This window comes from Sebastes fasciatus, chromosome 11 (assembly GCF_043250625.1).
Source record: "Sebastes fasciatus isolate fSebFas1 chromosome 11, fSebFas1.pri, whole genome shotgun sequence".
Taxonomy (NCBI): domain Eukaryota; kingdom Metazoa; phylum Chordata; class Actinopteri; order Perciformes; family Sebastidae; genus Sebastes; species Sebastes fasciatus.
Genome location: NC_133805.1, coordinates 31,582,112 through 31,596,079, shown reverse-complemented (window position 1 = coordinate 31,596,079; position 13,968 = coordinate 31,582,112). Strand labels below are relative to the sequence as shown.

Below are 13,968 nucleotides of genomic sequence, written 5' to 3'. Positions count from 1 at the left end.
TTCCGCCTGGAAAAGTACTCAGATCTTCCGGCGATCTTCCGCAATTACAAGATAATTCAATCAGCTCTTTACTAAGTTAAGAATTTGTATGATTCACCTCCCCCATTCTTGTAGCAGAGATAAGGAAATATCCACACGTTGCCCAGGCCGACCACATTTCCAGCAACAACCAGAGTATATTCTCTTTTACCGGCCCACTGTCCTCTGTCTCCAGCTCTTCTCTGATTTTCCCTTTTCCTTCTGGCTTTGTTCATCTGAAGATCGGGGAAGTTTTCCACGGTGTGTTTCTGTCATGATTCCAAGATCTTTGTTGATTTTATGTCTTTTCCTAATTTGACTATATTCTGATTCCAACCCATCAATCATGTTTAAATACAAAATCAGCTCCAGGGTTAACGGTGCTACCTGTCTGTTTTGCAAGAACCCAAGGAGCTCTTAAATTAAGAGTCAAATTAAAAGTCAGTCAAATGGTTCCCTTTTTTAGAAGTGGGGATCGGAGGATTTGCTCCAGTTATCAGGGTATCACACTGCTCTGTCTCCTCGGGTAAGTTTATTTTAGGGTGCGACTGTCGAACCTCAGACCCAGGAGGAACATTGCGGATTCTGTCCTGGCCGTGGAGCAGTGGACCAGCTCTTCATCTTCTTCTTGCGGGGCTGTTGGAGGGGTCATGGGAGTTTGTCCATCCACTCTACATGTCTTTTGTGGACTTGGAGAAGGCTTACAACCGTGTACCCTGGAGAGTCCTGTGGGGGGTTCTGCGGGAATATGGATCATTGCTACAAGCCATCCGGTCCTTGTATAACCAATGTGAGAGCTGCGTCCGTGTACTCGGCACAAAGTCAAACACATTTCCAGTGGTTATTGGCCTCTGCCAGGGTTGTCCCTTGTCACTATTTCTGTTTGTGATTTTCATGGACAGGATCTTAAAGCGCAACTGAGTGGAGGATAATGTCCGGTCTGGGGACCTCAGAATTGTGTCTCTGCTCTTTGCAAATGATGTGGCTCTGTTGGCTCCATCAGACCTTCAGCACACACTAGGGTGGTTAGCAGTCGATTGTGAAGAGGTTGGGATGAGAGTCAGTACCTCCAACCCTGCTAAAAAACAGAGGATTGCGCCCTCCGGGTTGGGAGTGAGTCACTGCTCTCATTTTACCAGCCCATCTACAATCCCACCCTCCCCTATGGTCATGAGTTTGGGTAGTGACCAAAAGAATGAGATCGGGAATACAAGCGGACGAAATGAGCTTCCTTTGTAGGTTGGCTGGGCTCAGCCTTAAAGAAAGAGTGAGGAGCTCAGACATCCGGATGGAGCTCAGAGTAGAGCTGCTGCTCCTTTGCATCAAAAGGGTCAGCTGAGGGTGGTTCGGGCATCTGATCAGGAAGCCTCCTGGACGCCTCCCTTTAGAGGTTTTCCAGGTATGTACAACTGGTAAAAGACCCCAGGGTAGACCCTGAACATACTGGAGAGATTATATACACTGCTCAAAATAATTAAGGGAACACTTAAATCACACATCCGATCTTGATGAAAGAATTATCCAAGTTGAAAATATTTACTGATGTACATTGTATAATTTGTTGAGAACAAAATGACGTTACAACGATCAATGGACACCAAAATCATCAACCCATTGAGGGCTGGATTCAAAATCAAAGTAAAAAATTGAAATCACAGGCTGATCCACCTTGCGTGAATTTCATCAGGGCAACTCATAATGTGACTCAGTAGTGTCTACGGCCCCTGCTTGCCTGTATACACTCCCGACAACGTCTGGGCATGCTCCTGATGAGTCGGCGGATGGTGTCCTGGGGGATCTCCTCCCAGACCTGGATCAGGGCATCATTGAGTTCCTGGACAGTCTGTGGCGGTACCTGGCGGCGTTGGATGCACCGATACATAACGACCCATAGGTGCTCAATTGGATTTAGGTCAGGGGAAAGTGAGGGCCAGTCAATGGCATCAATGCCTTCGTCATCCAGGAACTGCCTACACACTCTGGCCACATGAGGCTGGGCATTGTCCTGCACCAAGAGGAACACAGAGCCCACTGCACCAGGAGGAACACAGGGCCCACTGCACCAGGAGGAACACAGGGACTACTGCACCAGGAGGAACCCGGGGCCCACTGCACCAGGAGGAACCAGGGCCCGTTGCACCAGTGTAAGGTCTGACAATCGCTCTGAGGATTTCATGCCAGTATCTAACAGCAGTCAGGGTACCGTTGGCTATGACATGGAGGTCTGTGCGACCCTACAAGGATACAGTATGCCTCCCCAGACCATCACTGAACCACTGCCAAACCGGTCATGCTGGATGATGTTACAGGCAGCATAACATTCACCACGGCGTCTCCAGACTCTTTCAAGCCTGTCACATGTGCTCAGTCTGAACCTGCTCTCATCTGTGAAGAGAACGAGGTGCCAATGCGGACCTGCCAGTTCTGGTGTTTCTGGCAAATGCCAATCAAGCTGCATAGTGGTATCTCCTCCGTGCTCTTGAGACTGTGCTGGGAAACACAGCAAACCTTCTTGCGACTGCACGTATGGATGTGCCAACCTGGAGGAGCTGGACTACCTGTGCAACCTGATTGGGCTGCAGGTACCGCCTCATGCTACAAGTAGTGACGAGGACACTAGCAGAACACAGAAGTAGAGAAGAACCGCTCAGGAAAAATGAGGAGAGAGCAGCTGTCTGTGGCCACTGTTACGTTATTACTGTGAGCTCTAATGAAGCGTCGGACACAGTGCTCTGCTCAACGTGGTGACAAACCCTTTATTTCCTTGTTGACCTCCTAACAGGAAGTATAACTCAGTACAACCATTGGGTGGTAGTGTAGGACAATAATATGTTGTAAAACACAAAAGCTGCATCTCATTTCCCGATTTTTTGCCTCCTCGTCTCATCGCTCCTCGATCCTCCGGCTGTGACCCGGAAAGCGATCTCAGCACTCCATCCTGAAGGACGTCCCAATTCCTAAAATGCATCTCGAGGAGCAAGGATCAAGGAGGCTTGCCGGAGGAGCCATGAGCGAGGATACACCAGTGTATCTACCAGGGTATCCTCAACGGAAGTTTTTTACCGACCGACACGCCCCCTTATTGGATATCAGCTATTGATTGGACGTTGCGCCGATCGGACTGATCTGATACATCAACATCACTGGAGTTTTGGAGGTTCAAATATCACATTACTGTTTTTCATTTTGTAATCCTTGGTAACTAACAGTGCGAGAGGCCATTTTACTTCAGAAATGCACTAGCGATTAAAAGCAACATTACTGGTAAAAATACTGCAAAACAAATATTTAGCATAGAAAATCAGACGTTAATTTCATGATGAGTCGAATACATTGGTGTGCTCTGTGTTGGGTTGTTTGGTGCATCACCCTTTTCGATGTGTTTCTAATCCTACATTATTATATGGGTATTACAGTGTTGTGCAGCCTTGGAGTGCACACTGGTTAGAAATACACTACATATATTTCGAGACAGTAAGTTGCTCCTCTGGTTCTTGGGAACTTCAGGGACTCTTCACATTAAAAGATTTACACACACAAACATGTCAAAACACCTTCTTTGATATTTATACATGGACGTTTATTTACAATATGCACACAATGAAATTTGATTGATATGTGATGGTAATGAAAGTAAATCATGAGATCAGAATTTTCACATTTTCTGGACACTGAAAAACTGATACTAATAATACTTGACTTAATGATAACTGGGATGACTGACTGGCTACTGTTAGACGGTTAGAATTATACTATTTCTGACAAAAAGACCAGTGAAATGCCCCAAACCAAAGTTTTTAGCTAATTGATAAATGACCGAATGATAAATTGAACCGTCCAGTTATTGTGACTTTACAGGTCACACTAAGTTGTCACTGCAGACGTCCTCAGTTCAGCAGTTGTTCCCTCCTCTCCCATTTCTCTCCTCTGCCAGGCTGGATCTTCAACAGGACGACAAAGGACAGACAAACGCTGGAACACAGGAACAAACAAAATGAGTAAGTTTACACACTACTTTAATAACTATATGGACATATATATATGGAGCTAAAAGCGTAGGACAGCCATCCTCCTCAGTCCACACCGAAGGATTTGGATGATGTATCATACAGTCCACCATACCCAACTACCCAGTATGACTGCATGGGCTTCAATCTCATCCAACACAGTGTAAAAGCTACACTATACTTCTTATCACACTATTTGAAAAAGTGAAACTGTGGTGGTGAGTGATATTGCAGAGCACCCATTGATGGGTGGCCATAGAATATAAGATTAAATCATAAATCAAATCAAAAACATTGACCCCTTTTTGACGCATCCAGAGTTGCAGAAATGTCTTCTATGAACACTGACCTGTCTGATGGTTCCTGCTGTTGAACACATCTGTCCAGTTGCCCACAGTGGCACCATGAGAACAGAGGAGAGTGTAATGGTCCATCCTAGTGCGTACGCCCAGTCAGGGTAAATGTACCAGTCATTAATCCTGAGGTGTTTGTAATCAACCAGGTACAGGATAAGGGAAATCTGTGAAGGTGGGGAGAGTAATGTTTGTGGAGGGAAAAAATAGCATAAAAAGTTTAATTTAAAAATGTATTAGTACAGAGACCCTTTCAAATATCCTCAGTTATTCTGCACAAATACATCTTGCATTATTACTGGAAAAAAAGAGGAAAACTGAAGAAAAGCAAGACTAGTTTACTCCTGCTGGACTGTGAACACAGATTGTTGGTAGTAAACAGTTTGCCACAGCAAAAGAAGTTTTAGGTTCTACAGATTGATATGTATGTCAATGTGAGCTCTGACTTTCAGCCATGCTAGCAGCATGACAATGTCAGTCAGTCCACTTTGGTTCAGACTGAAATATCTCAACAAATGATGAGATGGGTTAACATGATGATGAATCCTACCGATTCGGGTCATCACCCGACTTTTCCTCTAGTGCCACGTTCGGGTTGACATTTTTTGGTTATGTCTCCATAACTATTAAATAGATTGTCATGAAATTTGGTTCAGACAGTCATGTTCTCCTCAGGATACATTTTAATATCTTAACCTTTCCTCTAGCGCCATCATCAGGTCAAATTTTTAATTTATCCTGCAAAACTAAGGGCATCCTTATCATCCTCAGCTGTAATTTGTCTTTAGTGTTAACTGACAAACTAAACTATGATGCTTTAACAACGCTCCCAGAACAGCTGTGCCCATGTACAGTCTATCAGACCAGCTAGCAGGGCCGTAGACTTGTCTACACTAGTCTTGTTATTTTGTTTCTGTTAAAACGTTTCTGACTCACCAGTGACAACAGAGGAATGATGTATTTCCAGCACAGTTTGAAGAAAGCAGATGGTCTCTGTCCTGTCATGTCCTCAATGATGTTAATTACACGATCAGCACCTGATAGAAATTCACAGACTGTGCATTACACCAGTTCCAAAGTTATATAACGTTGTTTTTATTAGCATTGCAGAGTATTGTAGCTAAAATAAGAGTGTGACCAAGGCAGAAGGATAAAGAATCTGGTTACATTCAGGTGATGCAACCAGTCTGACCAAAGCTATATAATGAAATCATAGAAACCCCTCAAGCATTTTATTCATCCTGTGTTTTGACTAGGGGCAGTTTAAAAAGACATAACGTCATAACTGATTGTTGAAAAAGACATTTGAAGCAAGGATATATATCATGAAAAAGGGATTCAATGTATTTGTTTGCATACCAAAACCCCAGGCCAGAGCCAGACACTCCGATAAAGCCATGAAATAGTTACAAGCTCTCGTAGCCCCATAATAATCAATCAGCTGGAATACGTAAAACCCTCCCTGCAGCAGGAAGAGACGATATGAGAAATAGTTTTAAAAACATTTTGTGACAATAGATGTTTGAAAGTACCCTCATGGAAATATTTCATTCACCTCAGTGACCAACGTCAGACTTATGAGGAAGTAGGATAAACAGACGAAAAGGGCAACCATCTCATGTCTTCCTGGTTTGCGAAACAGCTTCGGAAACAAGTCGCTTATTGAAGTGATAAAACTTTCGACCGTCACAAACTGGGGATGAAATACAATTAGCAAACAATTCAGTTTTGTGCCTGCAATGCATTGGTAATTAATCACTAGGTAATGCAACAAAACCATCTTACTTGTGTGTCAACAGTCAGCAGAATAAGCATCAGGAAGAAGCACACAGACCAAAGCTGTGGCAAAGGCATCATAGCTATTGCCTGAGGGTAAGCAATGAAGGCCAAACCTGGACCTGTGAACAGGAGATAAACAAGAAAGACAAAGTTATTTGTATCTGGACTTAATATGAAATTTCAACAGCATGTCATATAGAATCTTTACCTGACTCGACCACAGTGTCAACGGTAACACCCTGTTTCTGAGCCATGAATCCAAGTACAGAGAAGACGACAAATCCAGCAACAAAACTGGTCCCACTGTTCAGCAGACAGAGCCAGAAGCAGTCCCTAGAGGCCACAGAGAGACAATAGACCCTTGTCAAAAAGAGGACATTCCTATGAACACGTGCAAAGTAAATGTCTGGTAATATATTGTCTTTAGATCATTCTGTAATCTGACAAAACCTTCTTCTAAAAGCAACACAGTATGATATTAAAGTTCTTGTGATATCGGACATGTACATACTTATAACAGTTGCTGTTGTACTCATTATAGCTCGCCAAGACATTTAGAGTCCCTGAAGTCAGGCTGTAGGAGAAAAATATTTGAGATCCTGCTTCTATCCAGACCTGTAATGTAAGAAAAGTTGTATTATATACTGAAATAGGTGTTCTAGTTTAACGTTTAGTGTGATTCCTAACAGTAATTCAGAGATGCTTGATGAATCGGGGCCTTAATCAGGAGGACTCAGGGTGAGGATGTCACCAAAGAGCCAGCCAGCCATTTCCCTGCCAGTGAACCAAACCAAACCAAACCCACACCTTCAAAAGTGTGCGTCCTTATCCACCATTTGTGTTATTCCCTATGTTGAGACAAAATTGACACACAAAAGACACAAAGCTCTTGGAGAAAGATTATAGACCCAGAATGATGCAGCCAGAAGGAGGGTAAGGGAGAACTGCAGGATTTTTGCCTCTAGTGTGGCCATTCAGAACGGTTATAAATACTTTTGCCTTTAGACGTGGTTGGAACATATTACAGTTAAATAGATTAATAAACCCTTAAGAAGTTACGTAAAACATTTACACAGATTTTAATTCTACAGTTGGATCAAATAAACAGGCCACCTCAAGGTTAGCCAGGCGGTTCAAGTCTGGATACAGGTAGTAGTAGATCCCCTCCCAAGCTCCAGGTAGAGTCAAGCCTCTGATGAGCAGCACCAGGAGCATTACGTAGGGGAACGGGGCTGTGAAATACGCCACCTTAAATGAAAAGAAAATTGTTAAAGGTTATTGCATCACAAATGCATAGATATTTCAAATGTTTCTGTCATAGTCTTGGGTTTTGGTTGTGGTTGTAGTCCTGAGGATTGGTGCTGCGATTTTTCGTCCACTAGAGGCTGCAACAAGCTAATATTTCAAATTTCATTATCTGTTTTCTTTGCGATGTTTCCTGCGATGGACTGGCGACCTGTCCAGGGTGTACCCTGCCTTCGCCCAATGTCGGCTGGGATCGGCTCCAGCCCCCCCGCGACCCCTAACGGGATAAGCGGTTGCAGATGGATGGATGGATGGATGGGATGTTTTCTTTGGACGAATAGCAGTGATTTCACAGTTCGTGCTGAACTAAAGTTACTGCTAGTCAGGTGAGTAGAACGGCAGCTCGCCGGGCTCGCCTGGTCCTTTCCTGTGTTGTTGTCTCTCTGCTCTCGGAGGAATGCAACAGTGAGTATATCTTTTACATTTTGTTAAGTTAAGCTACTGCATGATAGCTATGCTACTGCATGGTAGCTTTTGTTCAGAGTGTTGTTAAGTTTATAGGGCAGTGCTTGAGTGCGCTTCTGCCGTATAATAGCTTGTGTCTTGAGTGTTTTCAGAGGCACACTCCGCTGCGGTAGCAGCCTAACTTGTATGTAGGACAGCGGCATGCTTGCATTGTAAGACATTTGTGTATTGTTGAGTTTGCCTTTTTCAAGCAGATGCCACAGTCCTCCACCTTTTTCAGTCCCTCCTTCTAAGCCCTATATTGTAGAGCTCCAGAGGTGCTTGGCTGACCCTAAGTTCTTCCATCACACCAGTGATTGCAGAAACTTGGCTGCCATGCAGGAGGCCGGTAGCTATGGTTTAGACCGTATGGCCCCGGTCCAGCCTACCATTCCCTCTTTAATAGTATCCCTAGATGAGGCTCTCAGACCTGATGCCCGCGTTCCCTGTCCTCAGTGTCGACTGACTGATGATCTCCTTGCTAGGAGTTATAACATAGCAGCATGGATGGTGCGTGTTGGTAATTCACTTTCTCACCTTATCCTGGCTATGTCTCAGAGCCTGCAGGAAGCTGGTACGGACCCCTCTACTCAGATCCTCAGTAATGCATCCCTTCAGGATTTTGCTTTCATGTCTATTCTGAGCACTATGATCAGTGTCGGCATGCTCCTTCCCGGCTGGCTTTACAGATGCCAAGAGGACCAGTCCCCAGTGGTCGCCCCACCAAACGTTGTAGGGGGTGGGGGGGCAGACCTGAGGCCTGAGGGGACCACAGACCCTTGGGTGGTATCCACACTGTCCAAGGGATACACTCTACGGTTCCGATGCAGGCCACCCACTTTCTGCGGGGTCAGAATGTCTGTGGTCAGAGATCCCGCAAAATCCCTGGCCCTCAGCCAGATGGCCGCCCACCCTGAGCCCGGTTCTGCTCCAGGTTTCTTCCCACTAATCGGGGAGTTTTTCCTGGCCACAGCGCGCTTGGTGGATCTTGTTGGGTCTCTAAACTATGGTGTACGGTCATAGACCTGCTCTATATATAAAGCATCTTGAGATAACTTCTGTTATAATTTGACGCTATATAAAAATAAATTGAATTGAATTGAATTGAATTGAATTGAACCTTTCCAGAAGATCTGACACCTTTCCAGATACTGAAGTAGCAGAACACCCAGCTGGCCAGAAGACACAAGGCCAGCTCCCATCTCACACTGCCCAGCTCCTCAATGCCTCCAGACATGCCCAGCACCCTCCGTCTGAGGAGAGGGGAATTTAAGAGGTACATATGATGTGACACAAAGTGCTGAACAGAGACATGGAAGGATAGGATATGTAGATTGTCAATTTACCTACTTATAATTTGACATTACATTGAACCACATTAGCCGTTTTAGTTTTTATTTATTTTTTTACATCTTTCATTGTTGCCTCTAACATATTATTCATGTTACTATGAATTGTCAATTATTTTAGCTGTTCTTTGTTTTCTTTAACAAATGTCTCTGATCTCTGTCCCAACTCTGGAGACTTCTAATTCAGTCAGTGAGAAAAATATAATTTGAAGTCAAAGCTGTCATTGTGTTTTGCATTAGAACATTTAACATTGTGAATTTCAGCCAATAGCATTAAAAGGTAGCATTAAAACATAGAATGAGTATAATATCCTATTATGGCTCATTAGAAGATAAAGAAGTTAGACTCACTCCCAGAACTCAGTTGCAGCAGAGGTGGTGTTGGTCTGATTTGCAGTCACATTAGATGAATTGACAGTCTGAAGACCAAGACAGTTGGCTGAGTTTGGGAACAAAGAAACATTTCTTTGAGGTTATGTGAACCAAAGGCTCTAAAATGTAGGGGTGATGTGAAATTGTTTGTGTTTCTTTATACTGTATGTGTTAATCTGGCGACCTGGTGGTTTATCATTTTAGTGAATAACAACAAGAAGTTTGTCAACTAAAAACCAGAGTTTAGCACAATTGACCACTGTGTTTTAGATCAGATGCTGTGCCCATTGAGTTAAGACCTGTAGGGACCTACCATTTCTGGTGGCAAAGACAGTGAACTATGCTTCTCAGGATCCTTTAGTCATGCAGCCATTGGCTGTTGACTAAGCTCAGTCGCCATTGGCTACTCTAGCATTCACACCTAGGTGTGAAATTCACCCAGGACAAAACCAGAGGAATCTCTTTGTTCCTCCTCTTTCCGCTCTTCCTTCACCTTCTCCTCACCCCTCCTGACCTGTGGAGGTGAGCTGCTGCTCTGATCTATGGCCTCAGCCATAAGAACACAAGGAACCAAAAATGCAGACGACGCAAGAGCCTGCCTTTTGACCAACTAACTTCAAGCAACAACCGCAAGGAAGTTAGCACCAAGCTATCAAGCTGCTGGGAAGAAGTGTTGGAGCGATCAGCTTCCTCTAATCTGCACAGCAAAGACGACATCTTTGACTTGGAACCACAACTTCAACACATGGAATTACAAACCCTTTTCTTCCATGGATCGGTAACGTACTGGGCTTACCTTAGCATTAGCAATCGCACATGGCTGAGCAAGACTGTTCAACTTTGATTTCTAGAATGTACTTGTATTGATTTGGTTTAATGTTATTCATTGAGTTTGACGGTTATGATATTAATTGTAGTTATGATATTTGGGTAGGTGGCTTCGCCATATCTGATGTGTTTAGTTTATGAGAACACCAGGTAGAAGAGAGCCCAGGCTTCAATTAAAATGTAGATGAACAAACTGAATGAAATTATCAGTTGTCCAAATCCAATTCCTACAGTAGAAAAATACCAACCACAGTTTTAGAAACAGCACTTGTTGAGGCATTAAACATTTACAAACCAGCTTGAATGATTTGGAGAAAATTGTCATTTCTTGTCTTGGTGTAATAGCCTTATGTATAAAGTGTGATTTTGACTTTTTTCTCCTGTTTGCTGCACATTTTACTTCAACTCAAATCAACTCACCTTGTGCCAGTGGACACAATTTCCTCCAAGACGTGATGAATCCTTCCTGACTGAACTGACCAATTGAAGTCTCCAGTAGGAACAGAGGTATCCCACACACCACAGCTAACAGACCATATGGCACCAGAAAGGCACCTATGTATGTAAATAGAGATATATGCATGTATACCTGTAGGAATTACAAGATAATTCAATCAGCTCTTTAGTTCAGAATTTGTATGAGTCACCTCCACCATTCTTGTAGCAGAGGTAAGGAAATCTCCACACGTTGCCCAGGCCGACCACATTTCCTGCAACAACCAGAATATATTCTCTTTTCCCAGCCCACTGTCCTCTGTCTCCAGCTCTTCTCTGATTTTCCCTTTTCCTTCTGGCTTTGTTCATCTGAAGATCAGGAAAGATTTCCATGGTGTGTTTCTCATATGATTCCTAAATCCTTTGTTTATGATTACAAGATCTTTGCTGATTTTATATGTGTCTTTTCCTAATTTGACTATATCCTGATCTCAACCAATCAATTTTCTTTAAATACAAAACCAGCTCCAAGGGTGCCATCTATTTAATTTGCATGAGCAAATGTTATTCCTTCATGAATATGTATAATTCACCTCCACCATTCCTGCCTCAAATGTAGGAATATCTCCAAACGTTTCCCAGGCTGACTACATTTTCTCCAACAATCAGAATATAAAAATATATATGATATACAGTATATAAGGATTCCAGTGTGCTGTGATGCCAGAATGTTGCAGATGTTGTGTTGTGATGGCTTCTGCTCTAAAGATACTTTATGTATTTTTTGCAAAGGTCAAGAGTGAAATTTAAACCTCTACTTTCCTCCAAGACGTGATGAATCCTTCCTGGGTGAACTGACCAACTGAAGTCTCCAGTAGGAACAGAGGTATCCCACACACCACAGCTAACAGACCATATGGCACCAGAAAGGCACCTAGGTTCGTAAATAGAGATATATGCATGTATACCTGTAGGAATTACAAGATAATTAAATCAGCTCTTTACTAAGTTCAGAATTTGTATGATTTACCTCTCCCATTCTTGTAGCAGAGGTAAGGAAATCGCCACACGTTGCCCAGGCCGACCACATTTCCTGCAACAACCAGAATATATTCTCTTTTACTGGCCCACTGTCCTCTGTCTCCAGCTCTTCTCTGATTTTCTGTTTTTCTTCTTTGTCTGTTCATCTCAAGACCAAGGACTTCATCTGTTGTGTGTTTCAGTTGTAATTCAGAAGAAGACTGAAGACTGCAAACTGATCTTTGCCTCTTTTATTATGTGTCTTTTGCTAATTTGACTGTGTCCTGCCCCATGGAACATAACAAGTTCCAGTGTGGATGGGGCCACTTTGCTGTTTTGGCAGGAGGACTTATTCCAAGACTCACCAATCATTCATTTAAATATGCATTTGCAAACTGATCTTTGCTGCTTTTATTCTGTACAATTTTTTATTTGACTACATCCTGGTCTGGAGATTAGAGATTGGAATTGGATCACAGAATATCAGATGTATGGAGGAAAGGAACCTGCCAAAATCAAAAATAAATTAATAAATAAATAAATGACTCAATAAATAAATAAATATGCCATTAAAATTAGCAAAAATGAACATTAAAAAGAAACGTAGTCATTAATGAATTGATCAAATGTAACATATTGATATTTCTGATATACGTTGCTTTTTTATTTATTTACCTTTGTAATAATTCCCTTATTTATTTACTCTAATGATTCATTTCAACTTTTATTTATTCATGTATTTATTTTTATTTCCATATTTATTTTGCATTCATGTTGTATTTATTTTATATTTATTTTTAAATGTATGTATTTATTTATGTGTTTAAGCATTTATTTATTAATTTATGCATGATTTCCCCTTAGAATTTTATTCTTTATATATTTCCTCAAACGTATTTATCTCTGTACTATTTTCTTTATACATTTATTCATACATTTGTTTTTACATTTCTTCATGCATTTCTGCTTCATTATGCAAATGAGGGGGCATTGCTCTCATTTTGTGTCATGCTTTCAGTCTTAGCAATCGAGCCCAGATAGGGCAGAACATGTAGGAAATAGTTGTAGGAAGGAAAGTGACAGGCCGTGCTCATGGGAGAAGTTTGCTTTCTCTCAGAAATCTCCTTAGGTTTAGGCAACAAACCCACTTAGTTGATCACTGTGGAAATGTGTTTCCCAAACTGTCAGTGCGTCATGATGGGTAGAGTTCTGATAATTATGCGTTTGTTTTGAACTCTCCCCGTGCCCAAGTACGTCACAGTTACGCCAATGAAGCCTGGCCTCGAAAGAGTGAAATTTAAAGCTCTACTTTTAAACCAACATGGAAGGGAAGTCGTTAAAGTGCTCTTCACGCTACAAAACAATGTAAATTTGAACATCTTCAATTCTATGAGAACTGGGCAAACTCCGTCTGCTGATGAAGATCATGTGATACGATTGAAAGCTCCTGAACAGCTACTACACGGTCCTTGAGGTGGGATTATTTTGCCAATGCAACCGGTTCTCACTTCCAATGCGTCAAATATCGCCTTTTTGGTAAGTGAACCTCGGCATCAGAAACCGACGCACGGAGGCGCCCTTTAGCAACAGTATGTGATGAACCGAGCTTTCAACTAACTTCAATGTAAACCCAACTGCGGCGTTATTCCAATGTTAGTCAGAACGCGCAACGTAGTATTAATATCCTTTCAGGGTGGGCGGGGGGTGATGGTAGTGGGGTCAAACAAACAAGACTTTCAACCATGGATGTATTAAGAGAACTGGATATAGCGTTGGAGGCGGGGCCCCGTTCATTCCTATGAAAGTTGCTCAGTGGCACATGAAGACAAAATGGCTGGACTTCCGGCGATCTTCCGCAATTACAAGATAATTCAATCAGCTCTTTACTAAGTTAAGAATTTGTATGATTCACCTCCCCCATTCTTGTAGCAGAGATAAGGAAATATCCACACGTTGCCCAGGCCGACCACATTTCCAGCAACAACCAGAGTATATTCTCTTTTACCGGCCCACTGTCCTCTGTCTCCAGCTCTTCTCTGATTTTCCATTTTCCTTCTA

General features: G+C 42.5%; 1 pseudogene; it reads right to left on the bottom strand.

Moving 5' to 3' along the window:
- Positions 1-3,601: 3,601 nt before the first annotated feature.
- LOC141777218 (sodium- and chloride-dependent GABA transporter 3-like) lies at positions 3,602-11,283 on the bottom strand (annotated as a pseudogene).
- Between the last annotated feature and the right edge of the window lie 2,685 nt (positions 11,284-13,968).